Source organism: Nannobrachium achirus (assembly GCF_963921795.1).
Source record: "Nannobrachium achirus genome assembly, chromosome: 23".
Classification (NCBI taxonomy): domain Eukaryota; kingdom Metazoa; phylum Chordata; class Actinopteri; order Myctophiformes; family Myctophidae; genus Nannobrachium; species Nannobrachium achirus.
In genome coordinates this window covers 51,811,718-51,835,722 of record NC_137830.1, presented here as the reverse complement: position 1 = coordinate 51,835,722, position 24,005 = coordinate 51,811,718, and the positions used below count along the sequence as shown (strand labels likewise).

The 24,005-nt window shown below is 40.2% G+C and overlaps 2 protein-coding genes across 4 annotated transcripts in view; both read right to left on the bottom strand.

Annotated features, from left to right (window-relative positions):
- LOC308308642 (uncharacterized protein) overlaps positions 1-3,473 on the bottom strand; it is a 37,596-nt gene extending 34,123 nt beyond the window's left edge. For 2 of the 3 annotated variants that reach the window (XM_080754079.1, XM_080754081.1), the window contains exons 1-2: positions 3,388-3,473; positions 2,392-2,482 (exon numbers count right to left, since the gene is read on the bottom strand). The gene's annotated coding sequence lies outside the window, so the exon portion shown is untranslated. Of the gene's footprint in view, positions 1-2,391; positions 2,483-3,382 lie in introns of all 3 variants that reach the window. The other variant, XM_080754080.1, reaches the window with a different exon arrangement.
- krr1 (KRR1 small subunit processome component homolog) overlaps positions 1-24,005 on the bottom strand; it is a 253,861-nt gene that overhangs the window by 158,711 nt on the left and 71,145 nt on the right. The gene's annotated exons all lie outside the window — the stretch shown is intronic.

Genomic DNA, 24,005 nt, shown 5'->3' with positions numbered 1-24,005 from the left:
ATAGACTGTCTTTAGTCTGTAGTTGAGAGAATAATTTATAGACTGTCTTTAGTCTGTAGTTGAGAGAATAATTTATAGACTGTCTTTAGTCTATAGTTGAGAGAATCATTTATAGACTGACTGTCTTTAGTCTGTAGTTGAGAGAATAATTTATAGACTGTCTTTAGTCTGTAGTTGAGAGAATCATTTATAGACTGTCTTTAGTCTGTAGTTGAGAGAATCATTTATAGACTGACTGTCTTTAGTCTGTAGTTGAGAGAATCATTTATAGACTGACTGTCTTTAGTCTGTAGTTGAGAGAATCATTTATAGACTGACTGTCTTTAGTCTGTAGTTGAGAGAATCATTTATAGACTGTCTTTAGTCTGTAGTTGAGAGAATCATTTATAGACTGTCTTTAGTCTGTAGTTGAGAGAATCATTTATAGACTGACTGTCTTTAGTCTGTAGTTGAGAGAATCATTTATAGACTGTCTTTAGTCTGTAGTTGAGAGAATCATTTATAGACTGTCTTTAGTCTGTAGTTGAGAGAATCATTTATAGACTGTCTTTAGTCTGTAGTTGAGAGAATCATTTATAGACTGACTGTCTTTAGTCTGTAGTTGAGAGAATCATTTATAGACTGACTGTCTTTAGTCTGTAGTTGAGAGAATCATTTATAGACTGACTGTCTTTAGTCTGTAGTTGAGAGAATCATTTATAGACTGTCTTTAGTCTGTAGTTGAGAGAATCATTTATAGACTGTCTTTAGTCTGTAGTTGAGAGAATAATTTATAGACTGTCTTTAGTCTATAGTTGAGAGAATCATTTATAGACTGACTGTCTTTAGTCTGTAGTTGAGAGAATAATTTATAGACTGTCTTTAGTCTGTAGTTGAGAGAATCATTTATAGACCGACTGACTTTAGTCTGTAGTTGAGAGAATAATTTATAGACTGTCTTTAGTCTATAGTTGAGAGAATCATTTATAGACTGACTGTCTTTAGTCTGTAGTTGAGAGAATCATTTATAGACTGACTGTCTTTAGTCTGTAGTTGAGAGAATAATTTATAGACTGTCTTTAGTCTATAGTTGAGAGAATCATTTATAGACTGACTTGTGAGTCTAGTTTTCTCTCATCTTGAAGTTCTACACACAGACTGCTTTGTTTGAAGAGATTCCTGAGGTTTTGGTTATGACACACAGTCACACGGGGGCACAGGAAAGAGAGAGAGAGAGAGAGAGATAGAGAGAGAGGAGGGAGAGGGAGAGGGAGATTCTCAGCCCTACACTGTCTCCCTCTCAGCTTTCCTATTGTCTGTATTAAATCAGGGTAACATTGGGAGAGAACTTTCCTCTATAAAAATAACAATGTCTTATTTGTTGGTAGCTGGCACAGGAGTTTTGTTCATAGTTCCTGCCTTGTTACAAATCAACAATCAGACTGAAGCTGAAAGCTTTTCCTAAATGAATAAAGACTCTTTAAATTTGAAAGAATAGTCAACATTGATCATACTTTCAGGTCTGATTGATTGGTTGAATACTTTACTAGAAGTTTGCATAGGTCACTGGTACAAGGTCAACTAAAAGGATAACAGACCACAAGAAAGTTTTTGGGCTTGTTTACATTGGGGTGAGGTTGATGATGTCATCCTATCAGTAGAAGTGAAAACACCATAATAATATCCTTCACAGTCAACACATCAGTGGTTCTCAAAGTAGGGTCTGGGGACCTCTAGGGGTCCAAAGGCTCACCAGCTAAATTCATTAATATTACTTCAAAATCAGTTTAACTTTAACTTTAATCTGATATTAATCTGTGAAAATAGTTAATCTAATCTACGAGTTTGTAGACAAGATTAATTCATGATTCCCTCAGGGTCTCTGGTCCAGTTTATCCAGTACTGTGTCCTTAAAAAACCTTGTTTACCTACAGTAGTGTGTGGTGCACAAAACACGTGTTCCTGTTGCCAGATCTGGGGAGATTAATAAGCAACCAGGTCTATAAAAACAAGCCCAAGAGAGGCGACTGAGATACGGTATTTGAAAATCTACAAGATCTACAAGCCTTGACAGAGACATGGCTGTCTGACATGTCACGATGGGAAGCTTTGTGAGTTTGTAGATCGGCTATTTTTTATTGTCTGTGGGGGGGGTTCGGGCCCCTGGCACAAGACATGTTCAGATGGGGGTCCACAGATAAATCCATATTAATGTGGGGGTCCTTGACATGAACATGTTTGACAACCACTGGTTTAAACAACTTTAGGAAACAAGTCCAAATCACAAGCTAAACAATAGAAACTCAACCCACAAACTACCAATATATATTTTGTTCTGTATTCGGGTCAAGAATACATTACATATTTACAGAAACTTTGCAGAAAAAAAGGAAATACAATACAAACTCTTACCTTATATTAAGCTGTAAGCTTTCATCCTGTAGTCTTGTTGAGTCAAATGGAGACCAGAAGTGTTGCTGTTGTTGTCGTGGAAATGACGCTCCTATGGGAGTGAGGGAAGAATGGGGGGAAAACAGGGAGGGAAAAAAGAGAGGAAAAAAAGAGAGACAGAGAACAAATGAGTCTAGGCATTCCTACTAGCTTCTCTATTCAGACATTGACTTCTTATTGTCAGAGTGGCAGCATATCCATAGAGGTTAAGGTTAGGGTTAGTGTTGGAATGGAGACATGTAACCCTTTCATCCACTAGTGTTTGTATAGTTTTAGAGGAAAGCTTGTTGAGTATTCAGAGAGTTGTGTGTGTGTGTGTGTGTGTGTGTGTGTGTGTGTGTGTGTGTGTGTGTGTGTGTGTGTGTGTGTGTGTGTGTGTGTGTGTGTGTGTGTGTGTGTGGTAACAAGGTTAACTGAGGTGAATGTGTAGTGAAACCTTGTATGTCCTTCCATGTTTGCTTATGTTTAAAAAGAGCATCAAATAAAATACTGTAAATATCAGATCTGTCGTATGACACTGGCATACACAATATAAGATTATTGATTTATGAAAACAAAGGATGAAATATAAAGATACAAGGTTTCCACCCGACACTGAACATATGTAACTTATTATTGCAACGCTCGCCCCTTTCCCCCGTATAATGGAAGTGAATGGTACATCTGTCTGTCACTGCAATCTGTAACAGTCAGAGATAGTTTATATTAGTGCTTATAAAGACACCCCCCCCCCCCCAAAAAAAAAGAAGAAAAAAAAAGAAAAAAAAACATTTTCAAAAAAGTGTACAAGAAAAAAAAAGGTTGAGGAAAAGGAGATACAAGGTTTACTGTACATAGTTTATCATCACCACAGAGAGAGAGGGAGAGATAGAGAGAGAGAGAGAGAGAGAGAGAGAGAGAGAGAGAGAGAGAATAAAGTATTTTAGTGTACAGTTATAATAAAAACTCTTACCTTACATTAACTTGTAAGATATAGTCCTTGTGTATTGCTGTGTAATGATCTCTCAGTGAATGTGCAGTTGTGTTAAAATGGTTCCTCCCTCCCTGTGTACAATAGACTAACACAACCCTCAATCCTCCTCTTACAGTCCATGGAAGGGGAGGGGAGGGGGGAGGTCCTCATACAACCCCTACAGTCCATGGAAGGGGAGGGGAGGAGGGGAGGGGTCCTCATACAACCCCTACAGTCCATGGAAGGGGAGGGGAGGGGGGGGGGGGGGTCCTCATACAACCCCTACAGTCCATGGAAGGGGAGGGGAGGGGGGGAGGGGTCCTCATACAACCCCTACAGTCCATGGAAGGGGAGGAGGGGAATTCTTCTGCCGTTTCTTATAAAACATGTGACTTAGGGGAATGTGGTCTGGTAGAACTATGACACCTATTGGTTATTACAGGTATTGCATCTAGTATATCTTTCTAATGCAGTTGTTGTCAACATGAACGTGATTTTTTTTGACTAGCTGACCCTTTGGACCCCTAGGGGTCCCCAGACCCTACATTGAGAATCAGCTGACCCTGTCATTTCAGTGAGAATTTACTATAGAATTTTGTGTGGGACACATCCGGAGAACAGCAGACATACAAGCTCACGTTGCGTCGCAGATGCAACCGTTGTGAGCTTGTAGATCACACTCGGCTGCGACGCCGGGACTGCTGCTCACAATGCACTATGGGACGTTGGAAAGTTGTGGAAAGCTAAAATCTGGCTTTGGGATTTCCACTTCTTGAAAAGTGGTCTGATGCAGTGCACATATTTCAGATAGCAAACTACAAGGCCAGTCAAAGCCTCACAAATAAGATGGAGCAAGTGAAACATGACGTTAACCTACTTATGGACATTTTTGGAGGGAAGAAACATACTGGTCATGTACATTTATTGATCAGAGATGGGTTTTTCTGAGGACTTAAACATGTGAACTACAACTTTAATAGATTTAGATAGATTTAAACATGCACTGTAGGACATGTAAACTACAACTTTAATAGATTTAGATAGATTTAAACATACTGTAGAACATGTGAACTACAACTTTAATAGATTTAGATAGATTTAAACATACTGTAGAACATGTGAACTACAACTTTAATAGATTTAGATAGATTTAAACATGCTGTAGAACATGTAAACTACAACTTTAATAGATTTAGATAGATTTAAACATACTGTAGAACATGTGAACTACAACTTTAATAGATTTAGATAGATTTAAACATACTGTAGAACATGTGAACTACAACTTTAATAGATTTAGATAGATTTAAACATACTGTAGAACATGTGAACTACAACTTTAATAGATTTAGATAGATTTAAACATACTGTAGAACATGTTAACTACAACTTTAATAGATTTAGATAGATTTAAACATACTGTAGGACATGTAAACTACAACTTTAATAGATTTAGATAGATTTAAACATACTGTAGAACATGTAAACTACAACTTTAATAGATTTAGATAGATTTAAACATACTGTAGAACATGTGAACTACAACTTTAATAGATTTAGATAGATTTAAACATACTGTAGAACATGTGAACTACAACTTTAATAGATTTAGATAGATTTAAACCCTTACTGTACAACATGTAAACTACAACTTTAATAGATTTAGATAGATTTAAACATACTGTATGTAGCACCCCGATACTATAGGGAAGGAAATAACGGGGCGCTTGAGTTCGTTGACCTTCTACTGTTAACCCTGTATTTATAAAATAAACCACAAGGCTCGAATAATAGACCACAGACCTATTTTAAATAAATTAACAGACCACACTTTAAAGGGTAACCAGTAAGACTCCCTAATCGGGAGATAAGCGACCGTAGGTGGCTTATCTCCACAAATAGGGCAAAAAATTGTTTTTCCAAAATCTTCCTGATCCATGTTGATGACATGAGTGTAGACATGCTGTGTAGTGATATTCGTGATTTTAGGGCAAAAACTGTAGGAGCAGTGTCCAAAAATGTGTTTTAAAAATCGGCCTGAAGGTGGCGCTAGAATAGGGCCATGTGAGAAATTAGGGGTGGGGTCTCCGCGTTGCCTTGGCGGACGAATAGGTACCGGCCGCGGCTCTCCCGGACGCTCCTAGCCCGAGTTACGGCATTTTATGTGCGCACATTTGGTAATTTTTTACATCTGGGGGTCCCTGGGGCTCCGGGGGTCCTTGGAGGTTGTAGTTTGGCAGTCAAGGAGTGTGTGTGCAAAATTTGGCATGGATGGGGGCAACGGTTGTGGAGATATGAGCAGGGCAAAAGTGTGACGGACTGACTCACTCACTGACTGACTGACGCACAGACAGCCCGTGGAGGTTTTGGTAGTAAATGCGACCTACGGTCGCAATCAAAGTTTACTCAAAGTGTTAAACCCTTTTTTAAATGTCAAATAAATAAAAAACATGAAATAGACACAACAACATGACATTGAAATGGTAAACCCCTTTTAAATGAACCTCTAGGCCTAAAGCCTGTTATGAAATCCAAAATGGAGAGATCTACCTAATGTAGACTCTAAATTACCTTCACAATAAACCCAATTGACTTGAAATCAATCAATCAAAATGTAAAAACTCAAATCTCAAAACCTTCAAAAATCCCTTTAACCTTAGTGTACCATACGATAGGCAATCACTATTTCTCAACAGAACATAAAAACACCTTAAACAAATTACAGTGGGCCCACACTCACACACACAAAATAAAAAAGGTGCAGGCCTGTTTGATGTGATGGGGAATCCTCCTCTTGGGTTTGAGCAAGGGCACAGTCTCTGTTCGCTCAGGGGAACAGTTGGAACGAGGTACAGTAATCCTCTCTTTTAGTGAAAAGTCTAGCAAGCCCTACTGAGTACTGACAGTCCCTGTTCGCTCTGGGGAACAGTTGCTGAAGGGATGATGAGTGTGAGACGAAGCAGACAGGTCAGCCTTGATGTCCTCTAGTCGAGTAATATCCACTGGCTTTCTTTTCACTTTTCACCAACTCACATTACTTTACTTTACAATTCACTATTGTCACAAAAACAACAAAAAAGATGAGCTACTGTGCATCAAACTGGCAGAAACATTTCTTCTGTTCCCTCACTGCAGCCTCTCAGAAAAATACAACAGGTGATTCTGCCCAGCAATCATTCCCCTCTCCTCTCTCACCACTGGACTGATTGAGAAGTCACCAATCAGCATACATCACTAATAAACCTAAACATTCAGTTGCCTAGGTAACTAACTAGTTTACCCTCTGATCAGTAAACTCTTTCATCAGTAAACCCTTTGATCAATAAACTCTCTGATCAGGACTCACTTGGTCAAACTGTTTTAGAATGACATGAACTATGGGTTTTAGGATAGGCTAAGGGCATGAATTAACCACTGGGCTACATGTAGAACATTAATAGATTTAATAGATTTAGATAGATTTAAACCCTTACTGTACAACATGTGAACTACAACTTTAATAGATTTAGATAGATTTAAACATACTGTAGAACATGTAAACTACAACTTTAATAGATTTAGATAGATTTAAACATACTGTAGGACATGTAAACTACAACTTTAATAGATTTAGATAGATTTAAACATACTGTACAACATGTGAACTACAACTTTAATAGATTTAGATAGATTTAAACATACTGTAGAACATGTAAACTACAACTTTAATAGATTTAGATAGATTTAAACATACTGTAGGACATGTAAACTACAACTTTAATAGATTTAGATAGATTTAAACATACTGTAGGACATGTAAACTACAACTTTAATAGATTTAGATAGATTTAAACATACTGTAGAACATGTGAACTACAACTTTAATAGATTTAGATAGATTTAAACATACTGTAGAACATGTGAACTACAACTTTAATAGATTTAGATAGATTTAAACATACTGTAGAACATGTGAACTACAACTTTAATAGATTTAGATAGATTTAAACATACTGTAGAACATGTAAACTACAACTTTAATAGATTTAGATAGATTTAAACATACTGTAGGACATGTAAACTACAACTTTAATAGATTTAGATAGATTTAAACATACTGTAGGACATGTAAACTACAACTTTAATAGATTTAGATAGATTTAAACATACTGTAGAACATGTGAACTACAACTTTAATAGATTTAGATAGATTTAAACATACTGTAGAACATGTGAACTACAACTTTAATAGATTTAGATAGATTTAAACATACTGTAGAACATGTGAACTACAACTTTAATAGATTTAGATAGATTTAAACCCTTACTGCAGAACATGTGAACTACAACTTTAATAGATTTACATAGATTTAAACACATGTAGAACATGTGAACTACAACTTTAATAGATTTACATAGATTTAAACACATGTAGAACATGTGAACTACAACTTTAATAGATTTAAACCCTTACTGTAGAACATGTGAACTACAACTTCTGTTCTCTCCTGTCCTGTTATTGTTCAGACTGCACTTCCTCTTCTCACTAAACACCAGGAAGCAGCTGCTTCCTATTAAACACAACATAATGTCTCAATTACACTTCTACACCATTAATTCATGATTAGAGTTCTTTTTTTAACATTTGTTTTTGGGCTTTTATGCCTTTATTCGATTGGACAGTAGACTGACAGGAAACGGGGGGAGAGATGGGGAGAGACATCGGGAATTGGATCGGCGAATCCAACCGGCGACGCCGTCAGGCATCAATGCCTATGTGGTATGCACTTGGACCAGTAGGCCAGCAGGCGCCCCTATGATGACAGTTTTAAATGACTGATCCCCCAGGGCCACCAGTTCTGGATAAACCTGTTTATCCAGAACTGGTGTCCTTAAATAACCTTGTTAACTATACAGTATTGTTGCCAGATTTTGGGAGAGAAATAAGCAAGCAGGTCTATGAAAACAAGCCCAAAGGACAAGATAAGTTCAGATGGGGGTCGATACACTTAATTCTGTCCATATGGGTGGCAGTGGCTCCGGGGTAGAGAAACCGTCATTAGAACACAGAGGTTTCCTGAAAGGTTTCCAGTTGGATCCCAGACTCCCCCAGAGTTAGTGTGGAAGAGTCCTTGAGCAAGACTCTGAACCCCTAACTGCTCCTGATGAGCAGGTTGGTGCCAAGCATGGTTTCCTCTGACATCACTGTATGAATGAATGGGTGTGAATGGGTGAATGTAATGAATGGGTGTGAATGGGTGTGAATGTAATGTAATTACAAGCGACAAAAATGATAATATAAAAAAATAAAATAAAATGTGTTTTGACTTCATAGGGAGTGCCACGTATTATTTACAGTACAGTGTGCTCCCATTGTCAGCATGTGCACGCACGTGCAGTGCACCCGCACCTACACACACACACACACACACACACACACACACACACACACACACACACACACACACACACACACACACACACACACACACACACACACACACACACACACACACACACACACACACACACACACACACACACACACACACACAAGCAACAGTAATTAGCTAGATATTGAAGAATGTGTGTGCACATAATACAGAATGGTGTGCACTGTACACATTTGTATAACAGGAATCTGGCAGCTGCCAACTAAAGTATGACATTGTTTTATTGTGTTTTATCATGTGATAGAGTATTTACACCTTACACCTCAATGATGTATTCTGGTCACAATAAAAGCCAGGCACAGAATAAAATAATTGCGACCGTTAGGTCGCAGTTACTATCAAAACCTCCACTGGCTATCAGTCCGTCCCTCTGTCAGTCACGTCACAAGTCACACTTTTTCCCTACTCATATCTCTGCCACCGTTGCTCCGATCCATGCCACACTTTGCACACAAACTCCTTGGCTGCCAAACCGCAATCATTTCTCACATGGCCCTCTTCTAGCGCCACCATGAGTTTGAATCTTGCAAGACACATTTTTGGACACTGCTCCTAAAAATGTTGCCCTAAAATCACGCAAAGCGGTGCACAGCATCTCTACAGTCATGTCATCAACATGGATCTGTCCCATTTCCCATATTCCCTCCTGATTGGCTACCATTGCCTTCCAAAGTTTGTGTATGCGACCTGACGGTCACTTATCTCCCGATTAGGGAGTCTTACTGGTTTTACACTAACAACTGTCTGACTAATACACACTAACTAACTATAATACACACTAACTAACATACTAGTTGCATGGTACACAAGACCAAGAACAACAAGCCCATGTTAGCTTGAACCAAAACCAAAACTTACAAAAATATATAATTCACTAATCCATGTCCTCCATGCATCAGTAAGTATAGGTGGTTCACTGCACACTGCTAAAGAAGAACAATGTGCTCCGCAGAGCTCAGATCCCCATCAGGTCGGGTTGCTTAACCAGGGCCCACTAAAATGAGAGGGCTGTCATAACCAATTGCAATAGAATGTGGAAATAGCATATGTTATAGCGCCACCATGAGTCTGATAGAAGTCAGCCATTCATTCACCCATTCTTTAAAAATTGGGTTGGAGGTTCTTCCTTGGCCTACTGGCAATGTGTGGGCAAAGTTTCAATGCATGATTTACCCTGAAAACTTTGCACATACACGACTTCATGGGACTGTAAAGTTTGTGCACATGCAAAGCAGCAAGACAGACAGAGACAGACAGCGAGATAGCAGATAGACAGGCAGCTAGATGTGCAGCCAGTATCAAAGCAGACAGACAGATAGACAGATTGACAGGCAGCTAGATGTGCAGCCAGTATCAAAGCAGACAGACAGATAGACAGATAGACAGGCAGCTAGATGTGCAGCCAGTATCAAAGCAGACAGACAGATAGACAGATTGACAGGCAGCTAGATGTGCAGCCAGTATCAAAGCAGACAGACAGATAGACAGATAGACAGGCAGCTAGATGTGCAGCCAGTATCAAAGCAGACAGACAGATAGACAGATTGACAGGCAGCTAGATGTGCAGCCAGTATCAAAGCAGACAGACAGATAGACAGATAGACAGGCAGCTAGATGTGCAGCCAGTATCAAACGGCACATTCTGGTTCATCAGGTTTTTCACTGTGTCAGGTGGCACTGCTGGCACATGGAGGCACAGACAACATTCAACCAAATGTCCAACACTTAAATAGAGAAATGGGCTGATATCGCCAGTCTATCAACTTTGTTGACCTTTAGAAGAATCCTATAGGATGGACAAATAGGAACTTGCAGTGTAAATGAAGGAAAAGAAGTGTTCTAAACCAGCCATGTTCCACTGACGCACATGAGAGGCGGAGAGAAACCTAGATGAACTTATGAACAAACTATATTTGTTTTATTGACTGTGACCTTTGTGCTGTTGTGATTTCATTGTCATAACTTTATATTTTAGGTTTTATTTTTTACATCTAATCATTCTTATTTTATTTTCTAATCCTTCAACACTTTTTAAAATGAATTTAACCCTAATGTTTATTTTTACTTTGAAGAGTTGTTTAAATGTCTTATATACAGATAAACTTCTCTTATCTTGTCTCACATCAGGAGGGTCAAACTAGCAACCGCAAAGTGGTCCAAATCTGACCTGTGGGATCAATAGGATAGATAAAATAAAATGTTAAAATCATCATTAAAATATTCACAACCACTTATTATCTACTGTGTGTGTGTGTGTGTGTGTGTGTGTGTGTGTGTGTGTGTGTGTGTGTGTGTGTGTGTGTGTGTGTGTGTGTGTGTGTGCGTGTGTGCGTGCGTGCGTGGCGAGGCGGGCTCTAGACCAGATGTCACTGTTAACTCACTATGGATACAGTAGGCGGGCTCTAGACCCGATGTTACTCTTAACTCACTATGGATACAGTAGGCGGGCTCTAGACCAGATCTCACTGTTAACTCACTATGGAAACCAACCAGGTTTCAGAGTGAAAAGCTGACGTGGTTTTACCCAACCGTCATAAAATATCAAATCCATGTCACTTACAGGGTTACACAATTGACACAATTATTTCAGAATGCTCTGCTCTTATATGTTCTGCTCTGTCTAGACATATTTTGTATAATTTTGTATGGTACAAATATATATTATATGGCATCTACCAATTGTTTAGTTTTTCATTTGTTTTCTTGTTTGTTGTGATTTTGTATTCTCTTGTGTATTTGATACTAAGCCAAATGTTTCTTTCAGTTTTTTTCCCCTGATATGTAAGACTAAAACTATAAAACAAAAAAACTAAAACTAAACTAAAACAGCAGAGAGGACCACGTGAAGGGTTCTCAAGCTGCAGACAGGCAGTCGCAGTTAGTAGCAGCCATGGTGTAAGTAAAGTAACTAAATACATTTACTTGAATACTGTTGTAGGTATTTCTACTTTGTCCAATAGTATATCTAGTATGTCCAATTTCCAGTAGGTCTACTTTTACTTCTACTCCACTTACACTACTGTATTTTACTCACCTATTTATTTTAAATAATTAGTTACTTTGCAGATATGAATTATAATAAAACATAGGCCTAAATAAACCATACTTTTACTAGTAAGACATTTGAGTATTTTTCCACCACTGACAGCAGTAGGCCTGCTAGCAAGCAGCCACACAGACGAGACGACATGGAAAAGGAGAAACCAGGGGCGTCAATTGGGTATGGCAGGGGTATGCAGCTGCCATACCCTGGGTCCAGGGTATGGCAGGGGTATGCAGCTGCCATACCCTGGGTCCAGGGTATGGCAGGGGTATACAGCTGCCATACCCATGGGTCCAAGGGGAAAAATAAAAGTTACTTTTGAATATAAATCCATGAATGTCTCTTTGTCTATCTGTGCTGGTTATTATGTTGTTAAATTACAGTAAAATAACTACAACTGCAAAATGTAACAAAATGGTCACTTTAACAAGGTATTATAATTATATTCTCCACACTTGTATTTTATTACTATTAATTGTGGTGGCACGTTTACTAACATGCCAAGTTTAGCTGCACTTGAACAACCGTTTATAGAAACTATTCTTAAAATAAATGTATCATGCCTGTTGCTAAGGTATGGCAACATGACTGGTGTCTTGCACGCACGCCAAGACACCAGTCATGTTGCCATACCTTAGCCTTTTCTGAACGGACGACACTGGGAGAAACACTGTTAACCTCAGGGCAACCCATAAATATTTTTTAATCTGAGGCACCCTATAATATTTACTCCCAGCACCTTATAACCTAGCCTAGCATATCGTCGTTGTCGGGTGGAAACCTTGTATGTCTAAAACCGTTAGTTTTGCATTTATCATCTAAAAAATGTTCTAAACTAGTGAAAACAGTAGATTTACAAGCACACAACACCTCGCAACGTGAGGCGTTGTCTGCTTGTAGATCTGCTATTTTCACTATTTTTGTGCGACGGTCTTGTATGATGAAGCAGGGCTTTGCTTTACCACAAAAACACATTTGAAACTTGGAGATACAAGGTTTCTGCCCGACAGTGACGACATTTTAGCGATTATGTTGCGAGGAAAACGTTGAGATAAAACAGCAAGAGCCGTTGGCCGCCGCGTCCACGTCTGGTTAGAACTGACTGAAAATAACCTTGTACTTTAAAATGATACTAAATATTTTTTCAAGTGTCCAAATAAATTCCAAATATTATCAAATGATCTCGCGGCACCCCTGGACTGCCATCACGGCACCCCAGGGTGCCCCGTCACCCCAGGGTGCCCCGTCACCCACTTTGAAAACCCCTGCTTTAGAGCAAGTAAAGACAGACAGACTACTAGACAGGAAGAGGTATTATTGTTCGCAGTAGAAACCATTAGTAGGAAAGTGTTTCAGTGAGAACCAAGTGGTTGTAGAAGTGATATTGAAACAACAACACTTACTTTATGTTGTCCACATGTTAAGTTCACAGTGATGGCTCTAACTTCTGGATCAAAATGGTTCCCTGTCTGTTTCTTTACAGACTGCTGTACTTTCTGCTCAGCCCGCCTCCTGCACACAGCCAGGAAGGAAGTGAAACAAAACAAACTGGATTATTATCACTGAAACAATTTATTATGACTGAAGACAAACTAGATTATTATCACTGAAACAACTTATTATGACTGAAAACAAGCTAGATTATTATCAGTGAAAGAACTTATTATGACTGAAAACAAACTAGATTATTAAGTGATATTGAAACAACAACACTTACTTTATGTTGTCCACATGTTAAGGTCTGGATCAAAATGGTTCCCTGTCTGTTTCTTAACAGACTGCTGTACTTTCTGCTCTGCTGTGTCACCGTCAGCCCGCCTCCTGCACACAGCCAGGAAGGAAGTGAAACAAGCTAGATTATTATCACTGAAACAACTTATTTATTATGACTGAAAACAAACTAGATTATTATCACTGAAACAACTTATTATGACTGAAAACAAACTAGATTATTATCACTGAAACAACTTATTTATTATGACTGAAAACAAACTAGATTATTATCACTGAAACAACTTATTTATTATGACTGAAAACAAACTAGATTATTATCACTGAAACAATTTATTATGACTGAAAACAAACTAGATTATTATCACTGAAACAACTTATTTATTATGACTGAAAACAAACTAGATTATTATCACTGAAACAACTTATTTATTATGACTGAAAACAAACTAGATTATTATCACTGAAACAATTTATTTATTATGACTGAAAACAAACTAGATTATTATCACTGAAACAATTTATTTATTATGACTGAAAACAAGCTAGATTATTATCACTGAAACAACTTATTTATTATGACTGAAAACAAACTAGATTATTATCACTGAAACAACTTATTTATTATGACTGAAAACAAACTAGATTATTATCACTGAAACAACTTATTTATTATGACTGAAAACAAGCTAGATTATTATCACTGAAACAACTTATTTATTATGACTGAAAACAAACTAGATTATCATCACTGAAACAACTTATTACCATTAAGACTCCCTAATCGGGAGATAAGCGACCATCAGGTCGCAGCGTGATTTTAGTCCAAAATGTGCAGGAGCAGTGTCCAAAAATGTGTTTGAAAAAATTGGCCTGACGGTGGCGCTATATGGGACAGATCCATGTTGATGACATGACTGTAGACATACTGTGTAGCAATTTGCGTGATTTTAGGGCCAAATCTGTAGGAGTAGTGTCAAAAAATGTGGTTTAAAAAATCGGCCTGAAGGTGGCGCTAAATGAGACAGATCCATGTTGATGAGATGAGTGTAGACATACTGTGTACCGATTCGCGTGATTTTAGGGCAAACATTGTAGGAGCAGTGTCCAAAAATGTGTTTTTCAAGAATCGGCCTCATGGTGGCGCTAGAAGAGGGCCATGTGAGAATTGATGGGTGGAAGTTGTGGTTTGGCAGGCAAGGAGCGTGTATGCAAAATTTGGCATGGATCGGGGCAACGGTTGCGGAGATATGAGCAGGGCAAAAGTGTGACGTGTGACGGACAGACGGACGGACGGACGGACGGACGGACAGACGGACGGACGGATGGACGGACATACAGCCGACATACACCCCTACTTTTTTCCTTCTCATATCTTCGCAACCGTTGCCCCTATCCATGCCAAACTTTGCACACACACTCCTTGGCTGCCAAACCACTACTTCCACCCCTCATTTCTCAAATGGCCCTCTTCTAGCGCCACCATGAGACCGATTCTTGCAAAACACATTTATCGACACTGCTCCTACAAATCTTGCCCTAAAATCACGCAAATCGCTACACAGTATGTCTAGAGTAAATACAGTAAATGCACCATTTTCCCCTCAAAGGCAAAGATACAAGATGCAAGCTCTGCCATTTCCTGTTTGCAACGGCTTGCACTTCCTGTGTGGTAAAGCTGAGACAGAGGGGAAGTACACACACACACACACACACACACACACACACACACACACACACATACACACACACACACACACACACACACACACACACACACACAGCAGATGACTCATAACGGCTTCATGGAACCGAAAATAACAGATCTACAAGCTCACCTCTTGTGGTGTCAGTGATGTTTTGTGTACTTGTAGATCTGCTCATTTCAGTGCGTGACACCATAAAATAGGCCTAATTGGCTAAGGCACGCCACAACAAACGTGGCGGCGGCCTGGCCATAATACACCGTGAGCAAATAAAAACCAGCCCTGTCACCATTCCATCCTCCTCCTCATTTGAACACCTGGTTTTTAAACTATCTGGACCCAAACCCCTGGTCACTGCAGTAATATACCGCCCCCCCAAACCCAACCCAGCATTCTCCTCTGACTTTTCTACTTTCCTCACTCACCTCTGTGCTATTTCCCCATACCTGCTCTTAATTGGTGACTTCAACTTCCACATAGACTCCGCAAACTCTCCCCCTGCCACAGAATTCCTGGACATTTTAAATTTATTTAACATTACCCAGCACGTTGATTTTCCAACTCATATAAAAGGACACACCCTGGATCTGATCTGCACTACCGGAAACACCATCAATAATCTCACCACCTCCGGCACCACTCTCAAACACATCTCTGACCATCTGGCCCTCACCATGGATATTGACATCCCCACCCCCGTCACCAAGCTGAAACGCTCCATCACATTCCGCAACCTCAAATCTATCCAACCCTCCTCTCTCTCCTCCCTCCTGATTGATACCCTTCCGGACTCCTCATTCACTCTCAATGCCTCCCCCACTGAACTTGTCAACAACTACAATAACTCACTCTCCATATGCCTCAATCAGCTTGCTCCCACCATAAACAAATCAGTCTCCTACACCCACTCTGCCCCCTGGTACACTGACCATCTCCGCCAGCTTAAAAAGAAGGGCCGCCAGCTTGAGCGGCTTGCCAATAAAACTGGTCTAACTGTCCATTCCGAAACCTACAACTCTCACCAGCAGCAATATAAACAAGCCCTCAGCAGTGCACGTACCTCCCACCATTCCTCCATCATCCAGTCCGGTAGCAATAACCCCCAAAACACTGTTCTCCACTGTCAACAAACTGCTCAAACCTATGGACACCACCACCTCTTCATTTGACAACAGTAAATGTGAATCTTTCTTAACATTTTTTCAGTCCAAAATTGACACCATTCACTCCGAACTGGCCACCCCCTCCACCGACCCCTCAGACCCCGAACCTGTCCCCCCGCTGTTCTCTGGTGAGCCCCTCAGCACCTTCACCACAATCACCACCACTGATCTCTCCTCCATAACCTCTGGCATGAAAACATCCACCTGCATCCTCGATCCAATACCCTCTTCCCTAGTCATAGCATGTCTCCCTACGCTCTCTCCATACATCACCAACATCATCAACACCTCGCTGTCCACCGGTCTCATCCCACCTGCCCTTAAACTGGCTGCCGTTACCCCCATTCTCAAAAAACCCGGACTTGACCCTGACACCCCAAACAACTACCGGCCCATCTCAAATCTCCCCTTCATCTCCAAAATCCTGGAAAGAGCTGTTGCCTCCCAACTGAAATTACACCTGGACTCAAATAACCTTTTCGAAACATTTCAATCCGGCTTCCGCACAAATCACAGTACTGAAACGGCTCTCCTCAAAGTTACCAATGACATCCTCCTCTCCGCTGACAAGGGCTTCCTCTCCATCCTCATCCTCCTTGACCTCTCTGCCGCCTTCGACACCATCAACCACTCCATCCTCATTTCCCGCCTCAAGTCCTCCCTCGGAATAACCGTCACTGCCCTCTCCTGGTTAACATCTTACCTTTCCGACCGTCACCAGTTTGTCTCCATTAACAACTGCCACTCTTCCACTGCCCCAGTCACACACGGTGTCCCCCAGGGCTCTGTACTTGGTCCCCTCCTCTTCATCATTTACATACTTCCACTTGGTCAGATCCTCCGCCACCACAATCTCCAATTTCACTGTTATGCCGATGATACTCAACTCTACCTCTCCACCAAAACTGTCACCGCTGCCACCCTCTCCACCCTCACCACCTGCCTTACAGACCTCAAAACATGGATGCAAAAAAACTTTCTCAAACTTAATGGCAATAAATCAGAAATCCTCATCATCGGCCCAGATTCCCTCACCCGCTCCACCCAGAACTTCACTCTCAGCATTGATGGCTCCACTGTATCTACCTCCACTCACATCCGTAACCTTGGTGTCATTTTTGATTCCACCCTCTCATTCCGCCCCCACATAAGCCAGATCACTAAAACTGCCTTCTTTCACCTCAAAAATATTGCCCGCCTCCGTCCCTCACTGACATTCACAGCTGCCGAAACACTCATCCACGCATTTGTCACATCCCGGATAGACTACTGCAATAGCATCCTCAACGGTACCACTGCCACAATCCTCAACAAATTACAACACGTTCAAAACTCCGCCGCCCGCCTCCTTACCAGTACCCGCTCCAGAGATCATATCACTCCTGTTCTTCACGACCTGCACTGGCTCCCTGTCAAACAAAGAATACACTACAAAATCCTGCTAACCACCTTCAAGGCACTCAATAACCTGGCTCCCTCCTACCTTTCTGATCTCATCCACCCCTACATCCCAACCCGATCCCTCAGGTCCAGTGAAGCCAACCTCCTGGAGGCCCGCACAGCCAAGTACCGCACCTGGGGGGACAGGGCTTTCTCCGTCTCTGCCCCCACCCTCTGGAACGCTCTCCCCAACCACCTCAGAAGCGCTCCCTCCCTCCCCTCATTCAAAGCTTCACTAAAAACTCACCTTTTCAAGATAGCATATCCCAGCTGAGGTCTGGCAAACTATGCCTCCCTAGTACTTGCTCTACTTTTAACTCTTTTGTATTTGTATTTGTTGTTTTTAAAGTTTTTCCTAATAAAGTTGTTGTTCTTTCTGTTGTAAAGCGCTTTGGGTATTTAGAAAAGCGCTATATAAATCCAAGCTATTATTATTATTATTAAGGCTTAGCCAATCATGTCATTCGAGTTCACCTGTGTCCTGTTAATCCCTATGCTTAAACCCTCTTGAGTGTTCCTTGTCAGATTGCATCATGTTATCCTGTGTGTCATGATGTGTGCTTACCCACCTGATCTTGAATAGTTTTCATGGATTCAAACCCTACTCCAACCATTTTCTTTTTTTTATTGCCAAAATGATATGTCTCGTGGCCTATTTTATGGCCAAGGAGTCATTTTTACTGATAACTAATGGTTGGAATGGATTCAGCAGCCCCAAAATACCCTAATTACACACCTCATACGCTCATATTGGCCATTTTTATTGTTCCCCCTTTAATCCCAGGCCCTCAGGATACCCCCAACTTTGATTGGCTCCCACAAAGTTTCCAGAGGGAGTGGTGATTGAGAAAGTTCAGAGGTGATAGTAGACACCTTTATGAACACATTTGTGAAGAAAGGTATGGATTTAGATTTAGTTCCCACGTGTGTCCCCAGGGACCCTGTAATACACATCAAACGTGACGCAAAATATATATAATATATATATATATATATATGTATATGTATATGTATATATATATATATGTATATGTATATATATATATATATATATATATATATATATATATATATATATATATATATATAATATATATATATATATATATATATATATATATGTATATGTATATGTATATGTGTATGTGTATGTGGGCCTACCTGTGAACTGTACTGTCAAAAACTGTACATTTTCCTATGCAAACTTCTAAATAAAGTCTTCAATCAATCAATCAACCAACCAATCAATCAATCAATCAATCAATCAAACAGTCCAGTGGGATGAGCTGCTGCAGTGGGACTGACAGAGACAGAGCTTTGACATGTCCACATACTGTAGAGTTCTGCTGCCCCCTGCTGGGTATGATCATGTGGTGCAGCAGTGGAGGAACAGTCAACACTAAGGTACGTTAATACAGTGGTTCTCAATCTCAACCTGTTGGTCGGGACCCCCAGGGGGGTCCTTCAAATTATTTTGGGGGGTCCCCAGATGCTTAACTTAATGTGCAATGTTGTTTTCTCACTCAACAGTAAACAAACCAACATAAGGTTTAAGTGTATAGAGGGTTTATGTCACATTTCTAAAGTGACAATTTAAGGGCATTTTGATACCTCTAAAATGACAAATTAAACATGGGCCAAACATAATTAGCATGTTGTACTTTAGAATACTTTGTAAAAGAATGTATTTTGAATAGGACTATCCATTTTTAAAGACATAGCAACTTTTACTTGGAGAGTTGAGAAGGTTATATCACATGAATGACGATAAAATATTGTTTTTATTCACCAGTACTGCATGTAACTACTAAAAGGGCAAAGGTGCTCCAATAAAACAGACTCTTTCAGAAATGGCAATTGCCATTTTAGGCCTAGAATTATTGAATGCTTTAACCAGTGAAAAATAGCAGATATACAAGCTCACAGCGTGGCACAGAGTGCCGCGCCCCGCGCTGCGAGTTTCTAGATCTGCTATTTTTGAAAAAGTCGTGAAAATGTGTGCAAGTCTCCGATTCTTTAAGCGAAAAGGACCTTTTCTTTGACGATGGCTGGCCAGATTGCTGACATAGAAACATAGGGTTTTTCAAAAAATCTTAGAAGGATTCAAAGGACACTTATAGAATCGGGTCAAAATTCTAATTTTCACAATCTTTCAAAAATAGCAGATCTACAAGCTTGCAGCGCGGCACTCGCTGTGAGCTTGTAGATCTGCTATTTGTCAATAGTTAAAGCATAAAATAATGATACACAATAATGTGTACCCGTTCTAAATGGGTTAAAGTAATTTTGCTAGTTTGAAAACCTACATGGTCGTCCCATTTGCGGTTACACACGTCTCAGACAAGCAGGAGTGGCAGCCATATCACATCTTTATTTCCTCTAAGGCATGGTGTGTGTTTGCTCGATCTACAAAGGTCAAAGTGATTCACGATATTCAAGACAGAAAGGTCAAATTATGTATCAAGTCTGAAGTGGACACATATTTACAACAAAATAATAATTAAAGGAGCTGTAGTCAACTTTTTCTTGAAAAACGGATGCTAAAATAAAAAGAATGTTTCAAAAATATTTTATAAAAAAAAATAAACTTCATATATGTGTTTCTATTCAAAAATGACCACAAAAAGCGTAAAATAATGATAAAATAATCATTGTGGCCATTGTCAGACTGACACTTTGTTTACATTCTAGTCTATAGACTAGGATGTAAACAAAGTGTCGGCCCTACAATGAAAAAGTTGACTATAGCTCCTTTAAGGCTTTAGAAGGTATCACAAGAATATATATTGTATCATGTTTCTGGTTTCTAAAAGTTACACGATGTGGTATTAAATAGCTTATATCATGTCTACTTTCTACAGATTACAGGTTTACAACTGTTACAGTGATGGACTCACACAGGACGTTATATAGTCTTTGGGTCGTATTTCCACACAAAAGATTACCTTCGATGCGTCTCGGTGCACAATTTGGTCTGTTATTATTCTGCCACTGGTGGATGGTAAAGTAGTAAATGGATAATGACAGCCACAGAGACAGACAGAGGACAGACGTCACGTACTTTCAGAATAAAACTAAAAAGGAAACAAAATCCACACAACCTCCAAGTCCCATCCCACTGCCCTCAATACAGATTAAAGACCCAATGAAATGTGGGTATTTTATTTTTGAAGTTTCAGTTTCAAAAGGAAGCCTGTGTGTTTCTGAACCAATCCGAGGGGACCAGCCCTTCAGGCGATGGGATTTAAAATCTGAGTAATGGGAGTAATGGGAGCCAGCAATGGGAAACAAACAGGTGAATGTAATCAAAGGTTCATTTATATTCAAAAACTCTATCCATGTCATCACTTTTTGAATTTCTGTTCACAGGAAGTAATTAAGAATGGCCTATTTAGGGACCTTTGATATAAATATACACAAAAACGGTTTATTTTCTATTTTTTTGGCATCCAGTGTTAGGTATGGCCACATTATCACTACAGATATGCTCTAAAAGTGTGAAAAACATGTTTTTGATTCATTGTGTCACTTTAGATTGTAACCACTTTAACCTTTTACTATTAATGATTTAGCTATTAAAGAAATAGCAGATATACAAGCTCCCAGCGCGGCACCGAGTGCCACGCTGCGAGCTTGATCTATTTTTGAAAAATCGTGAAAATGTCGTGAAAGTCTCCGATTCTTTACATGTCCTCTAAATCCTTCTAAGGTTTTTTGAAAAATGCATGTTTCTATGTCGGTGATTCTCACACTTTTCCATGTCAAGGATCCCTAGAATTATATCCACCTGTGTCCGCGAGAATTTACTGTAGCATTATTTGCGGGACACTTCCGGTTAACAGCAGACATACAAGCTCACGTCGCGTCCAGGGATGTAGTGGGGGGGAACGCGGGGGTACGGCGTGCCCACACTTCTCTCAAGTCAAGTCAGTTGATATTATATTTCCAGGTCGTTCTGACCCAGCAATTGGTTGAAATAGGCTCGCCAGCCGTGCTGAAATGAGCATGACTAACAGCAGATGGTAATATAAGATTTGAAAATGGATTAATTAATTGGAAAATATCAGTTGTGGAGCTATTTTGCATGGGAAGTTTGGCTGATGATCCGGTCATCAAATTATTGGTTGAGAACCACTGGTCTAAGGCTATTTCTGCTGCCGCGCAGACCCGTTTTAAGCCAGCGAAAACGTTATGTACACACGCACGGACGCACGCGCATTGACGCGCGTGCATGTGCGTGCGTGGGGAGTGCCCACACTTCCAAATTTAGCACTACAACACTGGTCGCGTCGCAGACGCAACCACTCTCGGCTGCGGCGCCGGAAGCTGCCTGCACATTCTGCGCAATGCACCATGGGACGTTGGAAAGTTGTGGATACATTATGTATCAGGGACCATCCAGAAGCAAATATTTGTGTTACAAATGTTCATATATTGAGATTTGCAAAACATTTCAGGATTTTCTAAAAATAGCAGAGAGCTTGTACATCTGCTATTTTTTGATAGCTAAAGCATAAAATAATGGTTTAAGCCAGGGGTGGGCAACTTTGATGATGGCGAGGGCCACTATATTTCCACCTTCACTCCAGAGGGCCACATTGCATATTGCTACGTCCTACTTTGTCAATCTAGGATCTCATACAAAAGAAGCAAAAAATAGCTGATCTACAAGCTCAAAACGCACGCGCAACTATTTTGCTTCTTTTGAATTGGAATCCTGAATTATTTTGTGTTACTTTTGAACTGGAATCCTGAAATGTAACATTTTTATTTAATTTCAAACGCACTTAGTTATATAGGCCTACTCATGTTAACTTTATGAACTTGAATACAAATACATTGGACATAAAACAATTTACTAGTCATTAAGCTACTAATATAGACTGAAGGAATTAAAGCAGGTCATGTTTGGAATTGTAACAGCTGAAATCAATAATATATCAGTATTCCGGTATCAACCTGCGGGCCGCATTAACACATCGGACGCCCACGTGGTTTTGACGTCTTAATTTGCTGGTGCCCATGGCAACGCGTCATTTTACCTACCGGCGAGAGTACTGGCGAGAAAAGTAATCAGAGTAAATGTAATCCAAGTATGTCCTGTTTATTTCGCGAAAATCTTTTCTTTCAGTCAGGACCGTTTTTTATCATTTCTAAGCCACAGTGTTTGTGTTACGGCATGTAGAAGAGGCTGCCGTTTTGAGAAAAAAATGAAAAAAGGAAGAGAATCCGGAGAAAACAGCATTTTTGTGTAGCCGCTAAACAGGAAGTCAACGAGACACACAGCACGTCCGGGTGACGTAATTGCGCGCTGCATGTTGGGAAATGGAGTTTGTTTCATCACCGCGGTAGCCAAGTGCAGTAGCTACAGTACAGTATAGTTTACTGTACAACGCGTCAAACGCGTCGTGGGCCTCCAGCGACATCAAAGAAATTGACTTGTAGACACCACGTGGGCATCCGATGTGTTAAGTGAAGGTGCCAGGTGGGGGCCGCATGTGGCCCCCGGGCCGCCAGTTGCCCATGTATAGTTTAAGCGGTTCAAGTCGTGACAAAGAGGCCTTCCAGGTCTTAATGGATTAAGAGAAAAGGAATAAGATATGTTATCTGCGGCACTCGGGTGGCACAGTGGTAAAGTCTCTGCCCCCCACAGAGGTTGTCCTCCCGGTGGGGGCTCCTCACTGGCAGGTGAGTCAGTAGGATACAACAGTACGTCCTCCCGGTGGGGGCTCCTCACTGGCAGGTGAGTCAGTAGGATATGACAGCAGTGACGACACACAAGTAGGGGTGGGCGATATGGAAAAATACAATATCACAATATTTTCCCAAGCTGTATCACGATACACGATTTTATCAGGTTGGTTTTTATGGTTATTTTTCAAGTTACTTGACAAAAACTAGACTCTCTGGGTTCCTTTTGGGAGGTCTAAATTGAACTTTACAAGTATGTAACTGTGACAGTATACAAATGAAACCAAATGGACCCTTACGGGTCCATTTGGTTTCATTTGTATACTGTCAGAGTTAAGTGGAGACCTTGACATTTTAAAGTTTGAGAACAACTGATTTTGACCAAAATGCAGATTTAAATTGAATTCTGCAATGAAT